Source organism: Palaemon carinicauda, chromosome 26 (assembly GCF_036898095.1).
Source record: "Palaemon carinicauda isolate YSFRI2023 chromosome 26, ASM3689809v2, whole genome shotgun sequence".
NCBI lineage: Eukaryota > Metazoa > Arthropoda > Malacostraca > Decapoda > Palaemonidae > Palaemon > Palaemon carinicauda.
In genome coordinates, this window is record NC_090750.1 from 105,066,571 (window position 1) to 105,084,934 (window position 18,364).

The 18,364-nt window shown below is 41.1% G+C and overlaps 1 long non-coding RNA gene across 1 annotated transcript; it reads right to left on the reverse strand.

Moving 5' to 3' along the window:
• Nucleotides 1–1,836: 1,836 nt before the first annotated feature.
• On the reverse strand, nucleotides 1,837–18,094 carry LOC137620363 (uncharacterized). Its single transcript, XR_011040058.1, has 3 exons — nucleotides 18,060–18,094; nucleotides 9,070–9,326; nucleotides 1,837–5,495 (listed from the first exon to the last, which is right to left on the reverse strand). It is a non-coding gene; the product is annotated as an uncharacterized lncRNA (long non-coding RNA).
• Nucleotides 18,095–18,364: the final 270 nt, after the last annotated feature.

Sequence of the window (18,364 nt, forward strand, 5' to 3'; positions counted from 1 at the left end):
ACACCTTTGATAAGAAGTGTTGAATAGGTCTGAGGTGTAGCCTCCCCAAATAGACAAACTGTTCATGTGGAGATAGTTCCCAGCAAACTCATCCACTCCCTCGCTGAGCACTTCTGTTTCTTCAAGAATTCTCGGACCTTCTCGAGGCACTTGGTCTGCCTCTCCCGGGAGGGAGAAGCCCGAAAAAGAACTGAATTCAGAACTATCCCCAAATAGAGGATAGTCTGATTCGGCTCGGTCTGAGATTTCTCTCTGTTGATGACGAGACCCAGTTCCTGAGCCATCATGAACGTCTTGTAGGTCCTCCAGACATTTCTCTTTCGACCGTGATCGTATCAACCAGTCGTCCAGATAAAAGGATACCCTTATCCCCTCTTAATGCAGCCAGCCTGCCACATTCGCCATTACCCTGGTGAAGACTTGAGGAGCAGTGCTGAGACTGAAGCAAAGTGCCTTGAACTGGAAGCACTTGCCCTGGATCATAAATCTCAGGTATTTTTTTGAAGTCGTATGGATGGGGACGTGAAAATAAGCGCCCTGTAAATCGAGAGACACCATCCAGTCCCCCGGACGTACTGCTGCCAGCACAGACTGAGTCGTCTCCATTGTAAATTTTGTCTTTTCGACGAATACGTTAAGCGAGCTGACATCCAGGACGGGTCTCCATCCACCCGAGTTCTTGGGTACCAGAAACAGGCAATTGTAGAAGCCTGGGGAGGAGAGATCCAGAACTGGTTCTATCGCTCCTTTGTTCAGCATCTGGTCGACCACATTCAGAAGGGCCTTTTGTTTCACCGCATCTGCGTACTGAGCCACTAAGGCTAGAGGAGTATTTGAAAGAGGAGCCTTCTTCAAAAGGGGAATCTTGTATCCTTCCTTGATGACCGAGAGGGACCAGGTGTCCACCCCTTTTCTTCCAAGCCTGCCAGAAAAGTGACAGTCTTGCTCCTACCGCTGTCTGGAGGACTTGAACTTCACTTCTTGGAGCGGGATCTGAACGAACCTCTATTCGTTCTACCGACCGTCTCCTGCCTTCTTCCCCTGAAGTCTGTTCTCGAGGGAGCTCTACCTCGAAAGGGCTGCTGAAATTTCCTCCCCTCTCTTTTCAGAGACGAAGGAATCGCTGGTAAAGGCTTTCTTGCAGAGCGTGACAGGAGGTCTTGTGTGGCCTTTGGCGCAAGCGAAAGGGTAATGTTTCTGACAAGGGACTCAGGAAAAAGATGCTTCGAGAGAGAGGCGTAAAGCTCAGCCTTCTGCGCGCCCATCACTGCTCTGGAAGCGAAAGAACATAACAGGGCCCTCTTCTTCAAAACTCCAGCCAAAAATAGGGAAGCCAACTCATTTGACCCGTCCCTAAGAGCCTTGTCTATGCATGCCATAATACTAGTAAGGTCTTCTGTTTCCCCCAGTCGTTCGGTTTTCCTGGCCAGCGTACCTAGAGACCAGTCCAAAAAACTGAAGACTTCGAAGGCTTGGAAAATCCCCTTAACGAAGTGGTCAAGCTCAGACATGGACCGCATTACTTCGCCGAGTTAAGGGCATGCCTCCTAGCAGAGTCAACAATACCAGAGAAGTCCCCCTGGGAGGAGGCAGGCACTCCCAGGCTCAGAGGTTCTCTAGTCTCGTACCACATGCCCGCCTTAGATGCAAGTCGAGCAGGTGGAAAAGAGAAGGTGGTCTTTACCGCTTGCCTCCGCTCCTTCAGCCAGTCATCAACTCTAGCGAGAGCCTTCCTAGCAGAGATGGACAGCTTCATTTTGATGAAAGCCGACTGGTTTTTGGCCTTCTTCCTGCTAAACTGCGATTGAGGAGAACGAGAGGCAGCAGGTTGAAACTCATCCCCACAAAGCTCAAGGAGGGAGCGAGAGAACCTTATAATCCCCAGCCGCATTAGCAGGTTTATCTTCATCCTCTGAAACATCATAAAAATCTTGTCATACTTCCACTTCAGTGACTCTTTGGGCTGAAGGTTCACCTGCATCCAAGAGAAGCAAATCGTAGGATGCGTCCTGTTGGCGAAGGCTGGATGCGTCCTCACACCAAGAAACACGTACGTCCCGGTACCGCGTGCTGGAAACGCCCTGGCGCTGAGCGCTAGAAGTGTCCTCGAGGCGGTAGGAGGATGCGTCCTGGCGCCAAGAGCTGGAAGCATCCTTGCGCCGAGAGCTGCGTTCGTCCTGGCGTTGTGAAGCGGAAGCGTCCTGGAGAGGCAGGCTGGAATCGTCCTGGTGTTGCAAGCGAGAGACGGAAGCGTCCTGATGTCGAGAATCGCAAGCGTTTTGGAGGCGTGCCGATGAAGAAGAAGCGCGGTACCGCGCCTTAGACGAATCTCGCCGCGGTTCCCTGAGAGAGGAACTCCGTTCCCTCTTAGAGGCCAATTTCTTAATAGGTAAAGAGGCGTCCTTACGTCTGTCCGACTGGGAAGAAGGGCGGCTAAAAGCTTGTACCTTCTGCATAACAGTCATAAAAGACTTCGCGACTGCTGCTGGATCCTGCGGTTCCGAAGGCGATGGCTGCCGAGTAGCGCTTGTTGTAAGAGAAGGGTATCTGGACGGTCTCTCTTCACTTCCATCTCTAGGCTTTGGCCTTTTCACTGGAATGGCGTCCAAGTCATCCTCAGAAGGAAAAGGTTCAGGGCTACTTGATAAGGGAGAGCGAGAATGGGTCTGGTCACTAAGGTTCCACCTCCTCTTGGTCAGTCTCGAAGCCTCATACTGCCATCTGCGTCTAGGAGAGGGGCTCGGGGAGGACCCCATCACTACCGACACGCCTTTTCCGTGGCGGTCAAGAGCAGCCTGGGAAGATGCAACAGGACTGTCTGAGGCGACGGCTGACCGAGGATACGTACCTTTCACTCCCTTGCGGCTGTCGACGTACCTTCTCCCTTGGTCCCGGGAGCTTGGTAAAGGTCTAGACCTTGGGTAGTGACAGGTTCAATCAGTCGCCACCTCCACTGCACTTTCACTAGCACTAATCACACTCTCACTCTTACCTTTCAAGGCTGAAAGTTGGTCTTTAATAGCCTTCAACTCAGACGCTATCCTGGCGTACCAAGGGTCATCCGTCGATACCGTTCCTGTAGAAGGGGCAGGAACTACTACCTCAGGAGAATGTTTTACTTCTACAGAGGAATTAATTAATAGATCAATAGAAATATCTAAACTAACTTCACTAGCAGATTTAGATTTAGATCTCGAAGCCCTCCTGGCTTTATCTAACTCTTAACTTGCACACATAGCGCTTCATATCTAACCATTCTTTCTCGCTTAAAACCTCACATTCCCATTCCTTGCACCTTTTATCAAGCGCACAATCAAAACCCCTGCAACCCAAACAAACAGTGCGAGGGTCTACCGAAACTTTCGGTAACCTCACCTTGCATTCCTCATTTACACAAACACGAAAATGAAGTTTATCAGTCATATTAAACAAACAAGTAGTAACAGAATAAATACAAAATCAATTGCCAAAACCCCAAGTCAATGTACTTCACCAAAAAATAAGTCCGGTACAGCGACACATGGAAAGCGAACGAAAAACTCCAATGGCGGACCAACGATGTTGTCAGTCCAACCGGCAGAGATGATCTGAGGAACAGAAAATGGGAATGATTCCAAGTACCACCCTGTAAGGGTTGTTAACCACCTAACCGCACAACCACCACACGGCGGTTGCCGCGAGTTTTTGAAAAATTCTGCCGGACGTCAGAGACTATAGCTATATATATATATAACTGCCAGGTAAGTTCTATTCATAAAACTTATGAGTATTGTAGAAATCGAGAATATAAAGACTGATTTTGAGAAGACTTCTTTTAACGGAATAAGGCTGTTTTCCTTGATGTTTCCCTTAATGGGAGTTTCTTCCATTTTTCACAATTGCTCTATAGAAAAATGGTTCACCTACATTTCAAACAAGAATACCACAAAAAATTTTCCTTGAAAATGAGACATTTTACTGCTTGCCTTTGTGCCAAGCCAAGATGTTATTGAGGTTTTTGAAGAACTTTCAGATGATGATGCGAGATCACAGGAATTTCTCGCTTATTCTAAAACAACGTACACGGGAATTGAGAGAGCAACGTAGAATAACAGACAAAGAGCTACAGCTATGTTTCCAATCTGTAAGTTCTTTACCACGGACAAATAACAATATGGGGGCCTTTCATAATGTGCCTAATAATTCAGTAAGTAACACCGATGCCTTAGATGACCGCGGAGGTAGCAGCAGTAGGGGATTCAGCATTATGAAGCTTCATCTGTGGTGGATAATGTGGGAGGTTGGGCTGTGGCACCCTAGCAGTACCAGCTTAACTCGGTTGAGTCCCTTGTTAGGCTGGGAGGAACGTAGAGAGTAGAGGTCCCCTTTTTGTTTTTGTTTCTTTGTTGATGTCGGCTACCCCCCAAAATTGGGGGAAGTGCCTTGGTATATGTATGTATGTAACACCCACCACAATATCTGGAGACTAATTGACATATGAGGAACACCTATAGTTGATTCTTTTTAGTGATGCAGATTTGCACCAACTCGCAGGGGTGCCCTTTTAGCTCGGAAACGTTTCCTAATCGCTAATTGGTTGGACAAGATAAGATTCCTGATCGCTAATTGGTTGGACAAGATAACTCTAACCAATCACATAGCAGGAAACTTTTCCGAGCTAAAAGGGCACCGCTGCGAGTCGGTGCAAATGCACCTCATTAAAAAAAATTGATTATAGCAACGGTTAAGAGAATTTATTTTGAACGAGGGGATTCCCGTCGCGGTAAGAAAAAGTACCAAGATATAAATGCCAGAATAGAAAACATAGTCCAAAACTACAGTACTGTATTTAAGTTCCATTTCTTAATACAGTAACATGCATATCTTGTAGTAAACAAGTTAGGTTCCCTTTGTTTTCTCCTGTGCTCTATATGATGTAATTTTTAAAATGTTTATCGTGTAATAACTAGTACTTTTATTTGGTTTTATTTCTCCTATAAATTTGTTTTAAAAACGAAATACAGATGGCAATGTTCCCAGTAGCAATATTTTTAGGTAGGTAATTTTCCTAGTGGCATTCTTTGCTGTTTTTCAGCAGATAATACATTATCTTTTTGAAATAACTATGATATATATGCAAGTATTGTACTGTACAGGGTATAACTAAAAAAAAAAAAGGTTTACTCTCCCTTTGACACCTGTTCCTCTTACAATACCTTCAAAATAATACCTAACGTTTCTCATCCAGAGAATGAAATATAAACCCTTACGACCTCTCATGTATTTCATGTATTACGTGACTCTTTTTAACTTGTTTTCTTTTATCGTTTCGATCATACGAAACATGCAACATCACCCATCAAGTGGGTTTTCTTTCCAGGGCAGAACATCCAATTTCTTGATGGTGGGAATCTCCTTGCCCAGTATAAATCAAGGGGTGGTTGCCCAGTGCTCCGTTTTCTTGACCTGCTACCTAGATTTTTGGGTATTCCACCGTTGTATACCAGGTCCAGCATCTGTAAAAGAAAATATGATTTCAAAATCTATTTTTATTAACTGTTTTAAAGTGCTAAAAATAATATAATTTCATAGAATTCCTAAATAATACTGTACTCCTTGAATTTTTATAATATACTTGAGTAGTTTAAGGCATGAAGACAGTGAAAAATATCGCACACAGATAGCCCCTCATTTCAAAACGCTTATAAAAACTATGCGTTAATAAATTACTCAGCAATGTGAAAAACAGAATTAAAGACTGAAATAATAAACAGGGATATGTAAACTGCTAAACTGTTACTGTTCACTTGCTTTTTATTCAGTCATGAGTTAAAAAACTTTTTTTTTATAATTCTAATAAAACAATTAGAATAGCGCCAACGTTATCCCTGCGTGTCGTAAGAGGCGACTAAAAGGGACGGGACGAGGGGGCTGGGAACCCCCTCTCCTGTAAAAGTATCCTGTGAGACAGCAACAAAGAGTGTGGGAGGTTGGGCTGTGGCACCCTAGCAGTACCAGCTGAACTCGGCCGAGTCCCTGGTTAGGCTGGAGGAACGTAGAGAGTAGAGGTCCCCTTTTTGTTTTGTTTCTTGTTGTTGTCGGCTACCCCCCAAAATTGGGGGAAGTGCCTTTGGTATATGTATGTGTATGTATAATTCTTTCACCACAAACCAAATACTTTCCCTCAGCCTAATTTTGGGTAGCGTAAATCTCCAGACACTAGTTCAGTTTTTTACAATCTAAGTATGCATTTGGTTCCTTGAGCACTGCTGGTGTGAAACTGATCCTTCTTCATCGTTAGAAATGAAACGGCAAATGATATTACCCAAATCTATTACTGTACAGCACTACTATAATACAACAGAGATGTGAGTTGTTGTTATTACTGTATTTTTGGGCTCAAGCCATGTCGTCCTGATGGAAGTTCCTTAAAGGCAGCTTCCTAGGGTATATTACAACTACGGCGATATTCCCAGAGAATTTACCTTAAGGTACCCAGAATTCTAACTCCTGGAGCGAGTATCCCTAAAAAAGACCTTAGGGATATCGTAAATATCAGTGGACGTATTCTTGACACGCCACATAGCAATCTATACCCCGAATAGAGTTAACACTTCGTAGGGGTCAAATGGCAAGGTAAATTCTCTGGGAATATTGCCGTAGTTGTAATATACCCTAGGAAGCTGCCTTTAAGGAACTTCCATCAGGACGACATGGCCATCTTACCCAAAAATAGATTTTTCGCTTCGCTCAAAATCCGTTTATTATCCTTATGAATAGCTAGGCTACAACCGTAATTTGAAAAGTAGGATGTTATAAATCCAAGGTCTCCAACAGGGAAAATTAGCCTAGTGAGGAAAGGAAATAACGACATAAAAAACTATATGAAAATGAACTAATAAAGAATATAAAATATCTTAAGATCAGTAACGTTGCTAAAATAAATATTGTATGTTATATATAAGTTATGAAAAGACTCATGTTAGCCTGTTCGGCATAAACACATTTGCTGCATTTTTTAGCCTCTAAAGTTACACCGATTCAACTGCCCGATCAGGAAGATCATTCCCATGGCTGTTTTGGAGAAGCAGGAGGCCTATCCTCTTTGGAAGGGTAACAGATCAGATTTTACTTGGAATAACTATACTCAGCTTAGAGCTTTTGCTCACAGAGTTTATGCTTCAACTGAAAAGGAATACAATTTAACCATAAAAGAAACCCTTTCTGGTACAACCCAGGCATATAAGTGGTGGGCTACCCTTAAATGTGCACTCTTTGGTGTAAATGCAACAGTTCCTCCTTTACTTAAACCAGATGGCTCCCTCACTCAAAGTCCAAAGGAAAAGGCATCCCTTTTGGCTGATGCATCTGATAGTAAGCAGAGTACTGAGAAACATGATATTCCTCATTCCTGTTTTCCCGAGGCTAAACTAACTAGTTCAGCTTTTTGATGTGAAATTAAAGCTCTTGATTGACCTTGATGCTTAAGGAGGTGTAGACCAAAATGGTATTTTTTGTTTTTCATAAAGACTGCAGATTTCTTAGCTTCAAAGTCATCTGTTATTTTGGGCTGGTTAGCATCCTGCTTCTGGTTGCAGGATGAACAGAGATTATGTGATTTTTTCATAAAGCCAGAAAGAAATGGTGTTCTTGGTTATCTTCTTTAATCTTCTGGTGTTAAAAAGTCTACGTTGCTTCAGTCTGAAGTTTTGAGCCCTCTTCATGTAGCATTATAGTACTTTCAAAGGACAGAGAAGCAAGTCATCCTGATCTTGCCAGGTCGCTCCCTTAAGGGAAGAGACAAAGAAGGACTCGAACTTGAAGTCATGAATGCCTGGGTTCTGGGTCATAGCTACAAAATCTGTGACAAAGGTAAAGAAGACCTTTTATCTGGTGTGACTTGTGACTCATCAAAAGACATATGCAGTTTGCCTACAAAACTCCCCAAGGCTAAAGCTAGATGCAAGGAAGTAAGCACGTCTCAAGGGTTCATACGGGATTAGCTTGAGAGACCTGAGAACACGAGTGACCTCACGCCGGTGGTTTGAGTTCCCTGGGAGGACAAGATTGTTTGAAGCACCTAATGAGCATAGACAGCTCAAAGATTGATTGACAAATTAATTGAGAGTTTTCTGGCATCCTGATATCTAAGGTCATTGATGCTGATATAATGTCATAAATAAAGAATAAAAGGAAATTAAATTTAAAACAATAAAGTAAAGATGTCCTCATAAAACTAAATGATGTTACTGATCATAAAATATTTTATATATTTTTATTCATTAATTATACTGTATATAGTGTACTTATTTTCTTTCCTTTCCTAACTCAGTTACTTACCCTGATGGAGCCCTTAGGCTTGTAGATTCTGCTTTTCTAACGAGGGTCATAGCTTGGGCAAGTGATAGTAATAATAATAATAATAATGCCTTAGATGACCGCGGAGGTAGCAGCAGTAGGGGACTCAGCAGTATGAAGCTTCATCTGTGGTGGAAATGTGGGAGGTTGGGCTGTGGCACCCTAGCAGTACCAGCTGAACTCGGCTGAGTCCCTGGTTAGGCTGGAGGAACGTAGAGAGTAGAGGTCCCCTTTTTGTTTTGTTTCTTGTTGTTGTCGGCTACCCCCCAAAATTGGGGGAAGTGCCTTTGGTATATGTATGTATGTACAACTGAAATTGATGTGAATGATCTGAGGACTGCCACTGATATCTTAGCCGTATTTAAGAATAAATACTCGAATAGGTGATTCTTTACTTAACATAGCTTTATATTACTTAATGGCATGAACATTATGAACAGAACAAATCCAACCACAAATTAGCTGTTTGATGAACTAATGCAACTACACCTATAACATTCTAAATACAGTTGGCCCTCAGTTTAACGGATATGCTGGCCGGGATCTAACACGTTTGTAAAAGCAGGACGTGATTTAAACATTTCCTACATTAGCTAACCTATACTAACCTTCAAAATACCGAAAAACACAATTATTACCGATCACTTTCGAGAAACTCAACTCCCTATACTGTATATCCTTTACATAAAGAATTATGATTATAGTTTTCATTGGTATTTAAATACTTCTTACCCTTATCAGAGAGATGTTGTGGTATCTTGACATTCATTCAATGTTGTGACTGAACAACATCCATGGCGAGACTACATGCCGTGCATCCAGCTGATTTCTCAACGGCATTATCTTCTATGGTAACTATGGCATCCGTAAGATTACCATCTGCCCCTTTGTCATCTCCTTTTACATCTTGATTTTAAAGCGATGGCCTTTGAACTTTGACGGGAATTTTCGCCATACATCTCCTGCAACGCTTTCATCTTCGTCGAGACCTGAAATAAGATGAAAAATAGTTTAATATCAGAACTACTCATATTGTTGAGGAGTTATCATTAAACGTATCTTGCATGCATACTAAGCATTGCTCTGAGGCAAATATCCAATGCTTATCAAAGATTAGTATTCTGTGAGCAATAATGCACTATGGCTACAATCATAGTCTTTTTCTCAATATTGAATTAATATTAATTAATCATTGTTGCGTTTCTAACCTCGGGTACAAAATACTTAAAAACCAATATCAAAAATTTTCAAAGTAAGTTGTATTATTCCTAACTATACAAATTTGAGTCCTTTGATAGGAGCACGAACTTGGCGGTCAAGATTTATAAAAAAAAGCAGTAGTTACTGCCAGGAAATAATCACGCCTCCTGCCTCCCCACCCGTTCTGGCAACTAATAGACACCCCTACATGTGCATTCAGAAATCAGTTCTTGGCTGACCAGGCACGCCGCAAGATGTTCCAGCAGATGCTGCTAAGACGGGGGTCATTTCCAAATTGAGATGCCGAGCCAAAGTTGACAACAGACCGGCTACATCAGTAATACCGACTGTGACACAGGAGTCGAGCAGTGAAGAAGATTATGGGAATAATACCTCTGGCGACACTTACAGATCCTGCTCCAGTGTCAACTCAGCTGACAGTGTTTCTACTGAGGACGCCAAGATCCTCCAGTCAGAAGGCCATTTATATGACTTGATCAGGGCCCTTAATTCTAGGAAGAGCTCCAAGCTCTTCCAGATCGGTCATATACAATTACTCGAGCAACTGCGACGTGCAATCATTTATTTACGTCATGCCTAACCTATAGTACATCTAGTATAGCTCTAATGGGAGAAGGAACTAAAGAAACAGACCTACTGAACAGCGATCAATTACTAAATAAATCAGTAGAAAAAAGCTAAGTTCCATTCCATAAATGTTTGCAATGTCTATTTGCAAGGATAAGTTCCAAAGCTGCTCATATTGCGGTGTTGATCCAACATTTGCTCGAGATAAGTAACATAGAAATACCGTATAGCCATGATGATCTTAGTCATGGACTGTTGTGGGGAAAACACAATAGCGCTCAAACAATTTTTGTTTTCTTCATCCTTGGCTAACTCTCTCCCTCTCAATGGAAGAAAAAAGACAGTAGGAATACCTATTAGATACTCTTTCCGACTGGTCTTTAAAGACTACACTACTTGTTTCAACGAGAAAACAGTCCTGTTTCTTTCTTTTGATCGTCATCAGCTGACAGACTCCTTTACTGCGGTGGATAAAATTCAAATCTATGATTAACTGCACGTACATGAAGCCTCTATGCATAAAACTTTAAAAAAACTGAATGCAAGTATAAACCATTCAAAACTCATGGTCTGCTGCCATGTGTATGCTTGGCAAACTTGTTACCACTGTACCAAGAAGGAATTACGTCTACATGCGTTTCTTTACTCTAGGAAGTTGACTGCTTTGCACAAGCATCCTTAATTTCTGGTTGTTCTTCTATTGGCAGGGTAAAATTCCCGATCGTAATCATGCAATTATGAAAAGGAGAAATATTAAAAATCTAAAGTAATTTGTAATTCCCCTAACTACTAACTGATTTACACTGGCTGTCAATTAAAGCGAGAATTAAGTTTAAAATATGTACAATAACCAGACGTCCAAAATATCTAAGAGAATTGCTACATATTGTGCAGCCAACAAATCGTGCTGACACGAGAATAGTTACAGATGGTTAAAAACTATTGGAACCTAGATATATGTCTACTGTAGGTTCTACAGCCTTTAAATATGCAGCCCCGAGACTATACAATAAGCTTCCACGAGACATCAGAATGATTAAAGATATTATGGCTTTCAAGAGGAAACTGAAGACTCTTATTCTGCGAGTGCTCCAATAGTGAATATTTAACAGTAAACCAGCAATATACAATGTGAAATGTTGAAAGCTTTCAAACGAACATGATAAAATGACTGTGGAGTCCTATATAAAGCGAACATGATAAAATGACTGTGGAGGTCCTGTAGAGAGTAGGCTTCCCCTGCTATATAGGACTGGAAAAACAGCCCTTAAAGTAAAGTAAAAACTACTTAATTCAGACTCCCCGAGTAAAGTCGTCCCAAAAAACTTAAGAATCCTTTAGAAGCATATCTGAGAATTCTAGGTGTAATCTTACGGGAGAGAGAGAGAGAGAGAGAGAGAGAGAGAGAGAGAGAGAGAGAGAGATTAGTACGGAAATGGCATATATTTCGATAACTCTTTCTCTTGCCTTGAAGAGAAACTTGGAATCTGGAAGGAATTTGTTTCCATAAACAAAGAGGACACTTCCCTAATATGTTAATATCAGATAGAGTATGAATAGATGCATGCAATACATATCTATCGCAGGCACCAAGGTCTCTCGATAAGAAGACATTCCCATCTTGGTTTTAGAGAGATGTCTGTGCCTAAGCAGATGGAAAAAACCCCTTATTATAAATCTCTAACTGCCTCATCCACGTTCAGAGTCTAGAAAGGTCATTCACCAGCTCAAGAGATTTCAGGTGAGGCAAGCGATTGCCTTAAGCGCACGCTGTTGAACGCCGGGAAAAGCTCTGCAATTACCTTGAGTCTACGCTGAGTGCATTGAGAGAACAATTGCTTTATGCATATCTTTCAGGTCGACATGGGTGCGAATCCCAGAGGAGCGTGAATCTGGTTCAGGCTCTTCCTCCCTGTTAGGTGAAGCAGGCTCATTGATTGTGGGCAAGCGAGAGATGTGGGGCATTGGGAGTGCAGCCACAGGTAAGCGAGCCTGGCTCGTGCATTTTACAACCGGTAGAGCAAGCTTAGTTGTGCAACGGCACGCATGAGCCCTGGGGATTGACCCGAGTGCTAGCTTATGATGCTGTGCTCTCAAGCCATGTTAGCTGATCGGCACAGATAATTTGAGTGCTGAGTACTAGCTGTTGCCAAGATCTCTGTGGAGCTCCAAGGAGCTATAGCGTTTTGGTGTCAGAACGAATAGGTCTTTTTGAGCTACCTGATCAGGACAACAGCTAGCACTTGCGACAGCATCTGCCAAACAACCCCGGAGGGTTCGTGGGTTTACAGGAAGATCCCGTATAAAGCATATCTCTCAAGTGAAATGCTAGCTTCCCCTTGAGTTTGTGCTGGGGCTGCTGAGAGGTAGCTAGTTAAGCAAACCTCTTAAATTGGTAAATTGATTTAATCACCATAATAAATTGCTAAAAGCAAGTTGATCACCAGATTCAGAACACGAAGCAATTGGCTTCCAACAAGCGAGACTGAAAAGCGTTGAATCAACAGCACGCACTAGGATGCGACCTACTCACATGTGTCCTTCGGCAAACCACGAAGGGTTGGCAAATAGACACACAAGGAAAGAAGTCTGATCCTAAGACTTCATAGAAGTCTAACTTCACCCTTGGCCAGCTTAAAGTATTAAAGGAACATGATAACATTAATCAAGTTCTTGACTCAAAGACCATATCTTGGGTAGTGCCATAGCCCCATGTACCATGGTCTTCCACAGTCTTGGGGGAGAGTTCTCTTGCGTGAGGGTACACTCCGACACACTATTCTATCTTATTTCCCTTTCTCTTGTTTTTTTTTCAAGCATATCCAGTTTATATATGAAACAATTATTTCAATGTTGTTACTGTTATTAAAATATTTTAATAGTTCATTACTTTTCTTACAGTTTATTTCCATTCTCCACTGGGCTATTTTCCCTTGTTGGAGCCCTTAGGCTTATAGCATCCTGCTTTTCCAACGAGGGTAGTAGCTTAACAAGTAATAATAATAATAAACCCCGAGACAATACTGTACATCATCATAAAGGCACAGAGACCAAGAGCAAAGTTGGAATTGATTCCAGTTTCAAGCCAGTGGGGACAAGTTTGTTTCCACCTACTGCTGGAATCAAAGAGTCATAATGAATGAGCAGGAGCGAGATGCTTCCCAGCTATTGACGGGCAAGCCACCAGCTGCCCGTTGAGATACTACTGCTAGAGAGTTATTGGGTCCTTTGACTGGCAAAACAGTACCACATTGGATTCAACTCTGGTTACAGTTTTTCTTTTGCCTACACATACACCGAATAGTCTGGCCTATTCTTTACACATTCTCCTCTTTCCTCATACACCTGAAAACACTAAGATACCCAAAAATTATTCTTCACTCACGAGGTTAACTAATGCAATGTAATTGTTCAGTGGCTACTTTCTCAAATGTTAAGGGTAGAAGACACACTTTAGCTATGGAAGGCAGCTCTTCTAAGAGGACACTCCAAAATCAAACAATTGTTCTATAGTCTTGGGTAGAGCCATAGCCTTTGTACCATAGTCTTCCACTGTCATGGCTTACAGTTTTCTTCCTTAAGAATACGCTAAGGCAAACTATTCTGTTTTCTTATTTACTTGCCTCACTAGCCTATTTTCCCTGTAGGAGCCCTTGGGCTTAATAGGGTTGTAGCTTAGCTCGTAATAAAAAAAACATTGACAATGTGGTTGTTGTTACTTTGTAAGAAGCTTTTACAGCAGTGTTACTGCTCTGCTAAAGTAATACTCCTATGTAAAGAACGAGGGGTTGTATTTGCGTCGGAAGAAATGTGTTTGATATACTGTACTGTATTTAGTCTGATAGTGAGAAATGGAAACCCAGTCTTACATTCGAACAACGCCAAAATATTTGCTAACACGAGTAGCGTAACATGTACTGCTTGCCAGAATAGAGGAGCATATAGATGGTGTCAAATTGCAAGCGAAGTGAGCCACAGTCAAGCACAGAAGTAAGGAACTAAGTGATTAATTACACAATTAAAATAACGGCAAAATGGACAGCCTGGCTGAACCAAGGAAGATGGAGATAATGTTAAATTGTGAGATGCAACCAACACCAGAGCGAAGACCAATAAGTGATTAAATAGTGTTCATTCCACAGACCAACATACCTATATACAGTACTGTATATACATAACCCTTTTACCCCCAAAGGACGTACTGGTACGTTTCACAAAAGCCATCCCTTTACCCCCATGGACGTACCCGTACGTCCTTGCAAAAAAATGCTATAAAAATTTGTTTTTCATATTTTTTGATAATTTTCTTAGAAAATTCAGGCATTTTCCAAGAGAATGAGACCAACCTGACCTCTCTATGATAAAAATTAAGGCTGTTAGAGCAATTTGAAAAAAATATACTGCAAAATGTGCTGGGAAAAAAATAACCCCCAGGGGGTTAAGGGTTGGAAATTTCCAAATACCCCGGGGGTAAAAGGGTTAAGTAAGAAGGGTTGGTAGAATGACGGCTATACTCATATATGGTGTTTTTAAAGGTGTTTCAATTTTTTTGTTATGGTAGTCGACCCACCATAAATCAACAAATTTGGATTTCCGCCAGTTAACTTTTCCAGAAACTTTCAAAACACCAAAAATACATATGAACCAATCTCATTTTCTCATGAGTAAACATCGAACACTTCTGTTCCCCCTTGACCTAACCTACTGTATGTCACTTAGTTCTTACTTATCTGGGGATTTCAGCCAACCTGGAAACCACCCATTTGCCTAAGGATCCCATATTCCAATACATATCATACCCACGCGTCTACGACTGCCGTATTGTACAGTTACACCAAGGCAGTTTTACTTTATTGTACTTTACTGCAGTGTAATTGTTCAGTGGCTACTTTCCTCTTGGTAAGGGTAGAAGAAACTCTTTAGCTATGGTAGACAGCTCTTCTAGGAGGACACTCCAAAATCAAACCATTGTTCTCTAGTCTTGGGTAGTGCCATAGCCTCTGTACCATGGTCTTCCTTTGTTAGAATTCTCTTGCTTGAGGATACACTCGGGCACATTATTCTATCTAATTTCTCTTCCTCTCGTTAAGTTTAAGTTTTTATAGTTTATATGGGAAATATTTATCTTAATGTTATTAATATTCTTAAAATATCTTATTTGTCCTTGTTTCTTTTCTTCACCAGGCTATTTTCCCTGTTGGAGACCCTGGGCTTATAGCATCCTGCTTTTCCAACTACGGTTGTAGCTTAACAAGTAATAATAATAATAATAATAATAATAATAATAGTATATCTTAATGATAATCATTGGAAATATGCATTTTATCAAATATTTTAGATGGGTTAAACTAGGAAATACATCTGAAAAATCTTGTTTCAGGAGTGCAGCCATTTAGGAAACATAAAAAAAGGCAGCGACTAAGTCTTATGGTAAGGTAAAGATACGGCAGGAAGGATCGGTGGATAAATAGGTAAGGATGCGACGGAGCCTCTGTAGTTTATAGGGACAGGCCTTGGACCGGCTGAAAATCGAGTAAAAAATGTCCGAAATCGGCTCTTTTTTTCAAGGGAATTATCGCAGAATGAAATATTAAATTCACTAGTTTTGTAAATGCTTGTCCAAACAAACTACATACTAGGACAGGGTTACGATCGCCAGAAAATACAGTAGAGTAAAGATCATCACCTATCGAGTTTTTCACGGGAAGTTTAACAGAATGAAATAATGAATGAACTAAATTTGTAAATGCTTGTCTCAACAATCTACATACTAGGACCACTCAGCACATGAATGTCGGAAACGAGCGAGAAAAATGGACAACAGCTAACCCAAACTCCCCCCCCTTAACCTGACCTACAAGCCATGTCCTTACCTTCCTAATGACCTAACGGGGGGCTAACGATCCCCCAAACAATGTCACTATCATACAAACCCCACAAACCCAACCTAACCGAACCTAGTAGTTCCCAGGTCACAACCCCTAGCCGGGGGCAAGAACCCGAACCCCCTTCGTAAGTCTCTCTCCTACACAAAAAAAGCTATGGTAGCACTCTAAATTATATCTTAACCACATTGTAATAATAAAAAAGTTACTCAGGATTACCTTATTATTCGTAGTCGCTGAAGTCTAAATCCTCGGGTTCTTGCACTTTCACAGGGACCCCTAAAATCTTCTAAGAGCGCTTTTCAAAATAAAAAATGAAAAAAATTACGGGGTAACTCGAGTAAAGTCCCATAGGTCTAAAAACCTTATTGTCTTCAAAGCATCAAGCTGATCTATATGAGTACTGTAATAAACTCAACACCATCGCTCAAAGAGAAACTATACGGAACATGTCTGTTCATTACGGCGTTTAACGTTGGAAAGGGCTGACCTCGTGTGTAGGTCAATCTCGGGTCAAGGGTGGGGGGATTTAAAATTTTAAAATCACGCGGCCAGCAAAATAGGCCTAAAAGCGCACGTAAACAAAGAATTAGTCCGGGTGGTTTGTTTGACACTGGTTTTATCTACCGAAACATCTTAACTAGATGTTGACTAACCTAACCTTTGGTTGTATATATAACAAATTAGTATTCGGCATAATTTTCAGGACGTGTCCCAACGAACTAACAATCTTAACAAGAGGTTAAAAATGAAGATTACAGTATTAGGATTAGCAAAAACATAAGTCCGAACATCAATAGCTGTTCAAGCATGCCACCAGCTGATAGGCGAACAGAGCGCCGCCCAACGGGTGTTATTATAGTCAGGCAGGAAACAATGCTTGAGGGAAATTTTACGATCGAGTGTTGGCCGTGGCTTCAGCGGACGACGCATTGTAACGACCTTTTCCTAACCTAACAATTCATGATAATTATCATAGCAGTATCAAATATCACTATAAATGACATGTCCCAACTAATTACAAACTTAACGAAGGGGTAAAAATGTATATTGATGGGACAGTATTAAATTGTAAAAACGAACGATTCTTCGACTGGGATGACACAGGCTCTATCTATCGGGAAAGTTGGAAACTAAGCAGGAGCTACCCGTGACTTGCGTTCGGACGGTGCTGAACTTAGAAAATATTGCCGTGGTAAAGGTAAATTATGATATTATTCAAAATTATAAAATAACATCATATTATGGTATATTGGATTATAGTAAAGAACATCTTCCCCATAATGAAAAACGATTTGGCGAGTATTAAGAAAGTTATCGCCCTGTCCCTAAAAACTACATTCACCCCAGTGGACAATAAAGCCCTGCCCACAAAAGTCAGGCGAGAACAGGCTTTCTTTGAACCATTTGACTAACGTGTTCGACAACCAAATACACCTTTCACACGTTCAAACATCACTCCAAACACTTGACGACAAACCATTCGACCCTGTAAAGCCCCCTTTACGACTAGAAAACGTGAAGAAAATTCTCCCATTTTCTATGCATGAGGGAGGAAATGGCCGCTGATATACAAAGGCTCCTAAATCTTTACCCATGGACTGTTTAAGGTACTTCAAGGTATCAGGAGTTGGAATACATTAAACTAGAGAAGTTTAGGTTAACAGGAGTGTTAGGTTAGGTAGGCAACCCTCCTTGTGCATAGATCCTTCGTAATAAATTCCTTTAAGAGGTCCATGGTTAAGCCTACTACCAATATCACTTATTGCATAGGATCTATGGGCTATCTCAGTTAAGGAATGACGTAAAATGTCTATAATAAATGTCTAAATCTCTAAAAAATCTTACGTAATGAGGTAAAGGTTATCTCCCAAAGGCTTTCACACGCCAGTCTAGCCTCAGAAATGAAGCGATTATTAGGTCTAATGAATTCATTGGTTATAATATCCCTTACAATTCCTATTTACAATATATCCTACGTTATTATGCATGTAATTTTATCAATAAAAACGATAGGTTAACCATAAAATAACGCTAAATAACGCTTACCGAGTTACCGTAACTTTTTCACTTTTCAATTTTCATATTTAAAACGTGACTTTGTTTACATTATTAAAGAAGCTTTGCACTTGTGCGGTTCTTCTTCTTCTTGAGTGGCCGCAAACTTATTTTGCGGAGTGAGCAGTTATTCTTTACTTTTAATATATATCTTCCTTAGATAAGATATTTCACATTATTTTCTTATTTTCCTCTTCATATGGCTGTTAAAATTCTTTTATCTTTCTTTAGAAATGACGAAGTTAAGGTTTATGAATGGTAATGTTAGAGAGATACGTGAGCTTAACACTTTTAGG